The sequence below is a fragment of the Podarcis muralis genome, chromosome Z (genome assembly GCF_964188315.1).
Source record: "Podarcis muralis chromosome Z, rPodMur119.hap1.1, whole genome shotgun sequence".
Lineage (NCBI taxonomy): Eukaryota > Metazoa > Chordata > Lepidosauria > Squamata > Lacertidae > Podarcis > Podarcis muralis.
In genome coordinates this window covers 42,163,003-42,176,282 of record NC_135673.1, presented here as the reverse complement: position 1 = coordinate 42,176,282, position 13,280 = coordinate 42,163,003, and positions in this window count along the sequence as shown.

Genomic DNA, 13,280 nt, shown 5'->3' with positions numbered 1-13,280 from the left:
AAAACCCAATTGCCACACTTTCTGATTCAGTGCTAAACGACGGGTTTTCCTGGAGGGAAAGTAGTGAGACAAATGAAAGTGCAGATGAGCCCTAAGAGCCACTGAAATCAGTGTTGTTAATTCAGTGCATATAAGACTGGGGTGGGGGTGGGGGTGTGAAACACACACACACACTCATAGGAATAAATATTTGAACCCACACATAAAACCCTTACTGGGCTGGCTCATATGCATATATTCTCATTACCTGGTTTATCAGCATTTGATGATCAGGAGCTGACTCTGCAAACTAACCCCAGTACAGCGTGTTATTAATTACTGTTGTTGTTGTTAGTAATATTTATTACTTAAAATTATACTTCCCTTCATATGCAATAACGAGGTTCACACACACACACACACACACACACACACACAAAATGTTGTTGCCATCCATCTGTCTTGAGAGACAGTAGAGTGTGCCTCGGGGGTGAAGTCAAACTGCTGCGTTTGACTTTTTCTGCAAAAAGAATAGAAGTACAATAAAACTACAGTTAAACAACAGATGCTGCTTGAATGGCAACTAAGTTAAAAAGAAACCAACATGTTTCAGTGGACAGCATTTTTCTATGCTAAATATTAGGTCTATAGCAGTGTTTCCCAAACTTGGGTCTCCAGCTGTTGCTGTACTACAACTCCCATCATCCCTAACTAGCAGGACCAGTGGTCAGGGATGATGGGAGTCGTATTCCAATAACAGCTGGAGACCCAGGTTTGGGAAACACTGACCCAAAGTATTTAGATTAGCTGTGGGGGAAGGTCATATTAAAATAAGTCTAACGTCCGGTGTAAACAGGCTGTTGCCATTCTCATCTCAGGTGGTAGTAAGGTGTGTCTGTTTGAGGCTTCTGATGGGGCACAAGCCAGTTGCAGAAGATACAGGACACTCATAAAGGTAAAGGTACCCCTGCCCGTACGGGCCAGTCTTGCCAGACTCTGGGGTTGTGCGCCCATCTCACTCAAGAGGCCGGGGGCCAGCGCTGTCCGAAGACACTTCCGGGTCACGTGGCCAGCGTGACGAAGCTGCTCTGGCGAGCCAGAGCCGCACACGGAAACGCCATTCACCTTCCCGCTGGTAAGCGGTCCCTATTTATCTACTTGCACCCGGGGGTGCTTTCGAACTGCTAGGTTGGCAGGCGCTGGGACCGAGCAGCGGGAGCGCACCCCGCCACGGGGATTCGAACCGCCGACCTTTCGATCGGCAAGCCCTAGGCGCTGAGGCTTTTACCCACAGCGCCACCCGCATCCCTTGCAGAAGATGCAGGACACTCATATAGAGCCCCAAACAGTCCACATTCCAGATGTGGGTCTTTGTGGCCTTTGCATTTGTGATGTAATCCAAAGAAGTGATGGTATGTTATTGGTGTACCTGTTCTATTCTGCCTTTCCTCTGCTGTTTTGCTCAGTAGCATGGCAGAGAGTGTGGAGGAAGCTACTGCAAGGATAATATTTTTAACAATTCCCTGGTATGTGGAAGCTGTGCTTGTTGTCTCTGGCCTTTTGGCCACTTTACACAGGCTAAACTAGTGTAGGCTGGTGTGGCTGCAGTTGGTGGCAGACCTTGAGGTCTCAAATTTCAGTGACACCCTGTGTGATGCCAAAATTTGGCACACACACACCCCGCCTCTTGTCTTCCATGCTGTGTAATAGTTGCAGCCCCCAAGTCTCTGTACCCTGTGCGACTGAACCCCCCAAGTCTCTGTACCCTGTGCGACTGAACCAGTTACGCTCCCGTAAATCCGCCTCTGCTGCAGTAAAATACTTAAAAGTGTAGGAATGAGACACATGTCTCCTAACGCGTAATGGATATGTGCCAGGGAGCCACAGTTCCCCAGCACATGCATCCTTCATATCACTAAGTGTTAGGAGAAGTGGATCTCCTTTCCACATGTTATATTCACCATTGTCATCATTTCAGCTTGTAAACCTCCTTGTGTATAGTAATATAAAAAGGTGGTATGCAAATTAAAAGTGGAATGAAATAGGAAACAACAGTGGAACACCAGAGTAACTGCAATAAACATACTTGCCAAGGAAAGCAGGACACACACACACACACACACACACACACACACACACACAACTTAGAAATCTTCCCCGAATGGGCCCCTTTATTGTAAGCCGTGTAAAAACATGAACAGCACTGTTATCTGTACATAAAAATAGTTTACAGGTTGACACCCTTAACTGACTGGTTTCCATTCTGAAGGAATTACTGAGGGCATGAATTGTTTTTTGTAAGAGGTTGCTGGGGTAAACATGATGTCAGAATTACTTCTTCCTACTGAGCAAGAAGCAATGTATTCCAGCCCATATTTTGCTCTAAAGGGGGTGGGGGGTGGAAGATGTGTCATCCCTGGTAAGAATGACTCAAACAGATTTCCCTGACTGCTGAAATGTTCGATATTAAATTAAGTGTGTCTTTTCCATGGCACACTGGTACTTTGAGATGCACTTGTAATTCTTTGTGTTCGAAACTGTTTGGTGTTTCTAACCCTATTCTGAAAGCCTTGTCCTAGTTGTGAAATAATCCTTCCATAAAATATAAGCTGCTTACTGATAATAGGTATGGTAGGTAAATTTGTTTCAGGCACTGTTTTATTGTCATTCGTTCAGCCAAACTGCTTTTCAGAAACCCATTATAAATAATGTTCACGCATTTAAATATGACTATTAAATTACTTTCAATTTAGAGCTCAGGAATGTGAGGGTGGGGTGAGTGGGTTTTTTGTTTTTTGTTTTGGTCGCAACAAAGAACAAAACATTCCCCCCCTTTGATGTGCAGTGCAACTATAATTTTAAATATAATACTTTGCATATCTAGAGCATTGTCTGTGTTGTCAGACAGCAATGAATTCAGTCATGGCATGTTGCTGTGCATATTTTAAGTTAAACTCTCTAGTATGTTCTATGCAGTCCTTAATAAAACAAACAGATGCATTTGCTCCTTCCTCCAGCCCAAGCTTTGCTTTTTAACCAAATATTCTCATCCTCCTAGGAGGCCACCTTTTCAGTGATTAACTTTTTAGTACTTCATTAGAGACTCAAGAGTTCTTAACTAACAAGTGCCCTGGTGTTTTTCAGACCCTCCACTGCTCTCTACTTCAGATGTGGCCAGGAGGTGTGATGACCTTCCACAGTGGCCACAATGTTAGGAACAAAGACAGCCCAGGAAAGAAAGAAGATTTGCTAGCTTTGTATAAGGGGGGAAAACCCATTTGAACTCTGCTCAGAAAGCATTTACAGAGGGTATCCAGGCTCCTGATTCTTCCTAAATGCCTGACTTTAGCATTTTTTTAGAGAGAGAGAGAGAGACTGTCATGTTAATTAAGGCTAAAGAACCAATCTGTTTTGGTTCTTCTCACCACAGTACTTCACTTCAGGAATCCCTTGATTAAAAATGGATCATTCGGATTCGCCTCATCAGTACAAATAATTTCTAGGAACATCAAACTGAAAATCACCCTGTTTCCTAAGGAAGCTTATAAATGCCGATTCCAGAATAGTGTTCAAGGGCCTTTGGTGAGGTGGGTGTGAATTTTATGAAGTACAAAAGGACTTTGAGGGAGAGAATGCAGCCAACAAATGTTCTAGCACTGTCTGCAAAAGGCCGATTCCTCCATTCCATCTCTTGGTCACATTAATTAAGGTCATCAAGTTGAATGGAAAATGCAGGCAATGCTATCTACATAGGCCACTGATCCATTTAGTGCATTCCCTACAATAATATATTTAACTAAACAGGTCCTTCTGTCTTCCTCCACCTGCCATAATGAGCTTTACTAGTTGATCCTCTTACTTCTATAAACTAGATCTTTATAGAAAATTGAAATTTGTCTACTTAAGGTAGGGATTTGGGGCTTATCCACACATACCTTTTGCCTTTTATTTCCAGGGTTTTTGTTTGCTTGCTTTGTCCCAAGCTTTCCCCACGAAAACCCGCTCTTTAATGCTGAATCACAGCAAATGTCAGTCTGGGTTTTCCACAGATTGCTGTTTGCTCCATTTGAGCCTTAAAGAGTGAGGTTTTGCAAGGAGAGCGCTGAGAAGAAGAATTTATTATTTATACCCCGCCCATCTGGCTGTGCTTCCCCAGCCACTCTGGGTGGCTTCCAACAAAATATTAAAAGTACATTAAAAGATCAGTCATTTAAAATTTCCCTAGACATGGCTGCCTTCAGATGTCTTCTAAAAGTCAGATAGTTGTTTATTTCCTTGACATCTGATGGGAGGGTGTTCCACAGGGTGGGCGCCACTACCAAGAAGGCCCTCTGCCCTGTTCCCTGTAACTTGGCTTCTCGCAGTGAGGGAACCGCCAGAAGGCCCTCGGAGCTGGATCTCTGTGTCCAGGCTGAACGATGGGGGTGGAGACGCTCCTTCAGGTATATTGGACCGAGGCCGAGGTCAGCACCAACACTTTGAACTGTGCTCAGAAACATACTGGGAAGCCAATGTAAGTCTTTGAAGACCAGTGTTATGTGGTCTTGGCAGCTACTCCCAGTCACCAGTCTAGCTGCCGCATTCTGGATTAGTTGTAGTTTCTGGGTCACCTTCAAAGGGGGTTGCTTGGACATGAAACCTCAAATCATGGGCCATGCCTGTGAAGAGTGGAGGAAAGGTAAGTGTGGATGAGCCCTTAGTATTTGTGTGTGCAAAACACACTTATCTAAAAATGGGATCTAAAAGTTGGAAGTAATAGGCATGATTTTGAGCATATCTAAGTCCTGTTGGTCTCAGTGCGAATGTTACTTGTGCACATAGGTTTTTTTCTACTGAATTCAATTGGACTTGGAAATGCTTACCTTTGGCTTGTTTCTCTGACATTTTTGTTGCATTTAAGATCTTTCAAGAGAAACACATTTATCATTGAACAGCCCATTTGGATGTTGTCATGTTACTTATTTTTTTACTACTGCCACTGATATGCTTAATTTTTAGCATATAGCACTCCGCAGTAAATAAAATCAGAGGATTTTATCACCAATTTCTGCAGTGGGTAACACTCTTTTGTCCTAATTAACACCAGAAGGTTTGGTTGCAATTCTTTGCTATCAGCATAAGGTATGTTTCTTGCTGCCAGCTTAAAACAGTTATTACTCATTCATGAGGGCTTCTGCAATCTCTGTACTACCCTAGATACCTTTTCCCACTCTAAAGACAGTGGGGTTTAGTTTACATTTTCCTTCATTGCTCTAATACATTTTGACATCCCAGATGTGGTGTATCATTAACACTGAATATACCCATGACAGATAACATAAAGCATTGTCATTCATAAAACATTATACTGTGGGAGTTATCCTTGAAACCCCTTACTTCTACTTTCCCCCTAATTTAAGGGTTTTATTTTTTCTAGTTCATAAGTTTATTGTTCCAGCCAAAGGCCATTGCAAACTTGCTGCGATCGTATTAATAAAATAATACAGAACATCCTCCCATGAAATAAGCCAACATCCGTTTCTTGTTTCTTTTGGGTGGGGTAGCATAAAGATATGAACAGCAAGTGATTGCCTACAAATCCACAGACCAGGTTAACTCAGTTGAAGTCAAGAAGATTGCTTCAGGGAGAGTAAATTCATTAAGGATTGCAGCCAGTGAAGAGGCTGAGGGGTTTGAGTAATGTTTCACAGCTAATGAAGATCAGATAGGAAGTACTGAGAGGAGAGTTTAATTGCTTATATTCTTCCTCAATCTTCTAATCCCAAATTTTTCAAGGCCAACAATGTTGCTGCTGTTCTCATTTTAAACATTTCAATACCCACCACCTTCATTGCTGACTTCCCTAGTCAAATTGAAGGGGGAACCCCCATAACTATGCATATTTTTCTTTTCAGAAAACCCTGGGAGTTTTTGCAGTATAGGCAATATAAAAGTGCCTCTTAATTCCTGGACTTTGACATGTGGAAACTATGGTGTCTTTGGAAACATTCAGACTGCTAACATGTGAGATATCAGGAATGCTGTTTCATTCCTGCTTTGGTCCCGGAAAGTCAAGACATAGGGGTCTTGTTTGGGAGAGTGGGAAGGATGTTCAGCTTGAATGTGGTGAGGAAAATCAAACCCACATGAAACCTTTGAAAAGAAGGATTCAGACAACTAAGCCACTCTTGATGTGCAATGGAAGTTCCTTATTTTGTGGATTTGCCACAATTGGCTTCTGTGAGTGGTTATCCACATGCTTTACTAATTATCCCCAATCTGCTTGAAGGCACATTTATGAATGTCAATCATTTATTGTCAATTTATGTTCTCCAGGGGGTGAGTGGAATGGAAGCTGTTGATAGTGCAGAAACGTTTTAGACTTAATGCATTAGCATTTCCATGAGGATCATACCACACAGTGACTTGACAAGTCCATCTTCATCCTAAATAAACATAACCTTTTGTATCTCTTTTGCAAGCGACAGGAAAACTGAGCAATTTCCTTAAGGGGGCTTTAAATTCTTGGCACAATGCCAGCACTCTTGTTGCATTTTTGAAAGAATAAAATGTAACATTCGTTCAAAAAACAACTGATGGTTTTGTTTATTCGTTGCTAAATTTGAAGGGCGGGGGAGTCTTTGCTTAACCCACATTTGCAGAAACATCAGGAAGCATTTCAACAGCAATTCATATGCCCCCACATTTGAACGTGAGCTTATTCTACCCATGGACTTATGATTTTATTTAAGATTCTAGAAGAGGGACTCAAGTTAGGTACTGGAGTGGGGGCAGGAATCGTTCCTTAACCTGAGGCCAATTTATGTTTCCTGCTGCAAAGTTTCCTGCTGCAAAACAGGTTTCATTCCTGATCAAATGCCATAAGCATACATGTCAAATTAAGATTTATTTATGTTTGCCCCAATACACATCACTTGGGATACTGCAGCACACTGGTTCTTCCCTAGCCATTAACTAAGTGTTCATGAGAGCAGAGCCAGATTGGACCTATGGATTTCTAGTTGCAGAACTCCACTCAGGATTCCTGAGTGGAGGGACCCCTGACCATTAGGTCCAGTCGTGGCCGACTCTGGGATTGTGGCGCTCATCTTGCTTTATTGGCCGAGGGAGCCGGCCTACAGCTTCCGGGTCATGTGGCCAGCATGACTAAGCCGTTTCTGGTGAACCAGAGCAGCGCACGAAAACGCCAGAGTGGTACCTATTTAGCTACTTGCACTTTGACGTGCTTTCGAACTACTAGGTTGGCAGGAGCAGGGACCAAGCAATGGAAGCTCACCCCGTCGCGGGGATTCGAACCACCAACCTTCTGATCAGCAAGTCCTAGGCGCCACCCGCGTCCCTTTTATTCCAAATAGTTCATTCCAAATAGTGTGTATTTGCACATAGGAGGTTAACACTTTCCTCACACACCACAGACTGCTGTTTGGCATAGAGAAATGCTCCCGTTGCTTATAATGGGAATAATAATAATAATAAAATTTATATACCGCTCTATACCCTGAGGTCTCAGATAATGGGTGCTTCTATCCTGCAACAAATAGCAGCTGGGGTGGTTGCAATTATAATCAGAACCAGAGCTTCTGGAATGTGTGGACACCCCCCCCCCCCACTTTACATACTGTGGCTCTGGTCATGATTACCCCTTGCAGTGGCTGTTTAGAGGAGAGGGAACTTCCAGTGAGGCATTCTAGTGCCATTTGTAGTTTGATCTTTGAATGAGAGGGATAGAAAACAGCATAGAAATCTGTTCAAATCTTGTTGTGGAGAAGTTTAAAATATTGATGGCATCATCATCATCTTTATCTGAAGATTTCAGGATGGCCCACATCATAAAAATAAAAGATAAAAACCCAAAATACTCAAACACAAGAGCAAAAACAAAAGAATAACCCTCCTCCTCCCACAAGCACATTTAAAAGGATATAGGATGTTAATCAGCCAAAGGCTTGTTTGAAGAGGAATGTTATCACCCGGTGCCTAAAGGTATAGAGACGTATTTCCACCATTAACCGCCAGGCAAAAACAATCCTCTTCAATCTCTGATACAGAAAGTTTCAAGTAATTTAGTTATTTATTTGAAATAATTTATAGCCCACATTTAACTGGTAATGATGCAAATTATGGTGACAACTTTGCATGGTGTTCTCTCTCTCTCTCTCTCTCTCCAAGCGAAAAAGGATATACAACATTTTGGTGCTATGAGCTCATCTTATATGACTCTGTAAATGGGTCTTTTGGTGCTGGAGGAGACTCTTGAGAGTCCCATGGACTGCAAGAAGATCAAACGTATCCATTCTTAAGGAAATCAGCCCTGAGTGCTCACTGGAAGGACAGATCCTGAAGCTGAGGCTCCTGTACTTTGGCCACCTCATGAGAAGAGAAGACTCCCTGGAGAAGACACTGATGCTGGGAAAGATGGAGGGCACAAGGAGAAGGGGATGACAGAGGGCGAGATGGTTGGACAGTGTTCTCAAAGCTATTAACATGAGTTTGACCAAACTGCGGGAGGCAGTGGAAGACAGGAGTGCCTGGCGTGCTCTGGTCCATGGGGTCACAAAGAGTCGGACACAACTAAACAACTAAACAACAACAAAATGGGTCCTTGTGCATAGCAGCACCCTGCCTTAGTGGATGGGAGCTGATGCAGTTGAAGATCATACCAAGTTGCTATTTCATTTGTGAGTATAGAGAGCTGGCTGGGTCTTGTAGATTCTGTGCCATAAATTATATATTCCCCCAATGAAGCACCTTAAACTCAATGAGCAGAAAATCTAGATTACGTAACCAGAATGCATTACAGAAATTATAAAAATTATGCACATTAAACTGACATGCATACAGCAGTAGCATTAGGGTTCCTGGTAGTTGTATTTGCGGGGCCTGCGGTAGCTTGTGGAGAGAACTGGGGCAATGGCAGCTTTGGCAGTGGGAGAGAGTACATACTCTATGCCAGCAGTCAATCAGCTTCATGCTAGTCAACATTTTGTCCTCAGTGAAATCATTCTCTGAAGTTTCAGAAAAAAAGGGGGGGAGATCCCATATAATATGGGGTGAGGGAACCTCTACTACCTCATGACTGAAATACTTGAATAAAAACCACAAGATTTAACAAACTTGTACATAAGACATGCAGAACTGGTTTTGGGTTTATGGGATTTCTTTGCATTAGGCAAGTTCTGAGATGCTCTGCAAACCATTTCCTCCTAGTTCAGATTTTGCTGTGCTTGTGAATAGTGGAAGACATTCTAACATACATTTTATACCATGAATCCAAATATTATTATGCATGTTTGATTTTCTTAAGGTGTATCTTTACAAGACGTCTCAACTTATGCATTATTTCTTATACATTGATTAGCTTGTGTATGGTACATATGTATTTCAGATTGTATGTGTTTGCTGACAAAGTGAATTAGGTGGTGTTTACCCTACTTACACTAGTGAGGTGTATCTATATTTAATTACCCTTTTCAGATTTGTACACTGCTCTACTCCTTCATGGATCACTGCCTTGTCGTGGCGAAGGGGCCACCCAAGACGGACAGGTCATAGTGGAGAGTTTTGACTAAACGTGATCCACCTGGAGCAGGAACGGGCAAGCCACTCCAGTATCCCTGCCAAGAAAACTCCATGGATGAATACAACAGGCATATAAAAGTTATCACACTGGAAGATGAGCCCCTCAGGTTGGAAGGCATCCAACATGCTACTGAGGAAGAGTGGAGGACAAGTACAAGTAGATTCAGAGCTGATGAAGTGGCTGGGCCAAAGCCGAAAGTCCATGGGGTCACGAAGAGTTGGACACGACTAAATGACTAAAGAACAACACTCTGCTCTTAATTCTACTGATGGTGTTTTCCTTACCTTTATTTTCTTGTGGACTTGGTAAGAAAGGCTGTGTACACACTCAGTTGCGGATGTGCCTGGAAGTGAAAGGAAAGTCCAATGCTGTAAAGAAAAATATTGCATAGGAACCTGGAATGTATATAAGATCCATGAACCATGTAAGCTGGATGTGGTCAAAAATGAGATGGCAAGAATAAATATTGACATCCTGGGCATCAGTGAACTAAAATGGATGGGAATGGGTGAATTAAGTTTGGATGATCATCATATCTATTACTGTGTGAAAAACTCCCATAGAAGAAATGGAGTGGCCCTCATAGTCAAGAAAAGCTGTACTGGGATGCAATCTCAAAAATGATAGAATGATCTCGATACGAATCCAGCGCAGACCATCACAGTTATCCAAGTTTATGCACCAACTCCCGGTACTAAAGAAAATGAAATTGATCAATTCTTTGAAGACTTACAACACCTTTTAGAAATGAAACCAAAGAAGGATGTTCTTCTCATTATAGGGGATCGGAATGCTAAAGTAGGGAGTCAAGAGATAAAAGGAACAACTGGCCAGTTTGGCCTTGGAGTTCAAAACAAAGCACGGCAAAGGCTAATAGAGTTCTGTCAAGAGAGTAAGCTGGTCATCACAAACACTCTTTTCCAAACGCTCTTTTCTAACAACACAAGAGACGACTCTACACATGGACATCACCAGATAGACAGCATCAAAATCGAAAACCATAAAGAAGGTTGATCACTAAAGAATTGATGCTTTTAAATTATGGTGCTGGAGGAGACTCTTGAGAGTCCCATGGACTGCAAGATCAAACCTATCCATTCTAAGGAAATCAGCCCTGCGTGCTCACTGGAAGGACAGATCCTGAAGCTGAGGCTCCAATACTTTGGCCACCTCATGAGAAGAAAAGACTCCCTGGAAAAAACCCTGATGTTGGGGGCACAAGGAGAAGGGGACGACAGAGGGCGAGATGGTTGGACAGTGTTCTCAAAGCTATTAACATGAGTTTGACCAAACTGCGGGAGGCAGTGGAAGACAGGAGTGCCTGGCATGCTCTGGTCCATGGGGTCACGAAGAGTTGGACATGACTAAATGACTAAACAACAACACTCTGCTCTTAATTCTACTGATGGTGTTTTCCTTATCTTTATTTTCTTGTGGACTTGGTAAGAGAGGCTGTGTACACACTAACCTGTTTAAAGCATAAAAGCAGAGTTTTTCCAAGTCAAAAATCATTCATGCTCATCCTCAGCATGCTACATAAGGATGGATGTGGTTATTTGATGCATATTTGAAAACTCTCCCCTTAATTACGTTATCCACACCTTTTCCTCCCTACACATGTTCCAACTGAATTAAGAGAATCTTGGTAAATGCCCATATACAATATCATTGGGCAGGTGTAGATACACCTATTGCAGATGTTAATACTGTGCAGCTTGAAGCAACTGGATGTATACAAACTGACTCCTTTTGGAATAAAACATTAGATATTCAAAACTTTATTTGCAGAGCTTTCTTCAAAACAGAACAAAACCTTCAAAGATACACCCAAATAATTCCATACAATATCTTGTACATGTCCAGCACAGGCTCTGCATCTTACAAATAAAATAGCATAATCAGAGCTGACAAAACATAGCTCTCTCTCTCTCACTCAGGCTTCATTAGCCTGTATGCCATCTCCAAGACTATGTAGCTCCTGGAGAGCTTCATTATCACATCTTACTTCCACTCTGGCTGGGAACAAAAGACTAAAGGCAGCTCCCTTTTGAAATAGCCAATTCGCAATTCAGTAACCTCCCGTGTGATCTAAAGTTAAACACCTCATCAGAGCTAACAGAGAACAGTAACTGTTACAGTAGTTGTCAACCTATCTAGGAGTTCAGAGAGCTTAATATAGTCCCATGGGGAATCCCCATCTTAAAGCCTTCAGTAGTACACATTTACTGTAGCCATTCTTCATTTCAGTGTCAATTAAACAATCATCCTTAACCACACCTCCCATTGTTGGGACCACCTATGGGGGTTTTTAAAAAAAAATCTGAAAGGCCATATTGCAGAAAAATGCAGAATCAGTCTTCAATGAGCTTTTATTTTTGAAATGAAACCAGCTTTTAAAGAAGGGGCAAAATTATGCAATCTAGACAATAGAGCGTATGTATCAACTATGTATCAACTCTCTCTAATAGAGAGTATGTATCAATAAGTAGTCTCCACTGATTCCAGAATAAAATGTTATGTGCTCACAGCGTAAGTGATATTGAAAATTTACATATATTGATATCAGGTAAATCACCCCCAGGTAACATTATATTGAACACGTTATATATTACTATGATATATTATTATGTTGTGTTGTGTTATATTTGTTTTATCTTGTTTTGTAAACCACTATAGAAGCTCTGCTCAGTTTTTAAAATAAAATTGTTTGCATATTTATCACTTTTGTTTCACACCCTTCTGCTAAGTATCTTAAGGTATCATAGATTAGGTTATTCCATGTACACCATGAGTTCTTTGGTTGCAAGTATTATTCAAAACTTTACTTGCAATAGGAGTGAGCTAATGAGTAATGCTTGCTTATTTACACCATATTGCAAGATACGCTGTAGGTCTGTGTGTTGTTTCATTTAGTAACAACATTCATTTAGTACATCATACAGGTAAAAATTATCTTGTTTTTTTCTCTCGCCTTCCCACCTTCAGTTTTTGTGACAGCTTTTCCATTTTGGCTGTTTGCCAGATTATATTATACCAGTGATCAATATTCATTCATTGAAAGGTTTTCCACGTTCTGGCTATTACCATTCTAGCTGCTGTTAATAAATGTGTTATTATTTCCATACTTCTTAATTGGTCCATATGTGAAGTATATAAATTAAGTAAGGCTAATGCTTGGGTTATTGGGATTGACTCAGAAGTTATCTCTTTAAAAGTTACCTTCCAAAATTGTTATATTTGTGGAAATTCCCCCCATTGGCATGTACCTATAAGAACAATCCAGTGCTATATGTTTGACTGCACACACTTTACATGTGATTTCTTTGTTCAGAAGAAGACTCCTGGTCCACCACCCATTGAATAACTGAGACACATGCCCAAAATGCCATCTTTCCCAACATCACTGCTGGCCATTTCCAGTTCTGCTTAAGTGCTGGTGATTTTGCTATGGTAGAATGAGAGGAAACTTATTTTCTGCCCAAGACCTCAGGTTCCTGTTGCCAAGCTACCTGATCGTGAAATACTGGTGATGTGTAACTGGGGGCAGAAGTTGCACTGCAGAGAGAGCAGGGTAAAAGGATGAAAAGAAGGGGAAAGAGCAGGGATCTGTTCCATGATATCTGGCATCTTGCTAAAGAATATGATGGGTATGAAGCAGCTGTCTTCATCTCCCCATTTACTAGCTGCACAAGTCTTTAGATCATTTCTTGTTGCTTGCTCT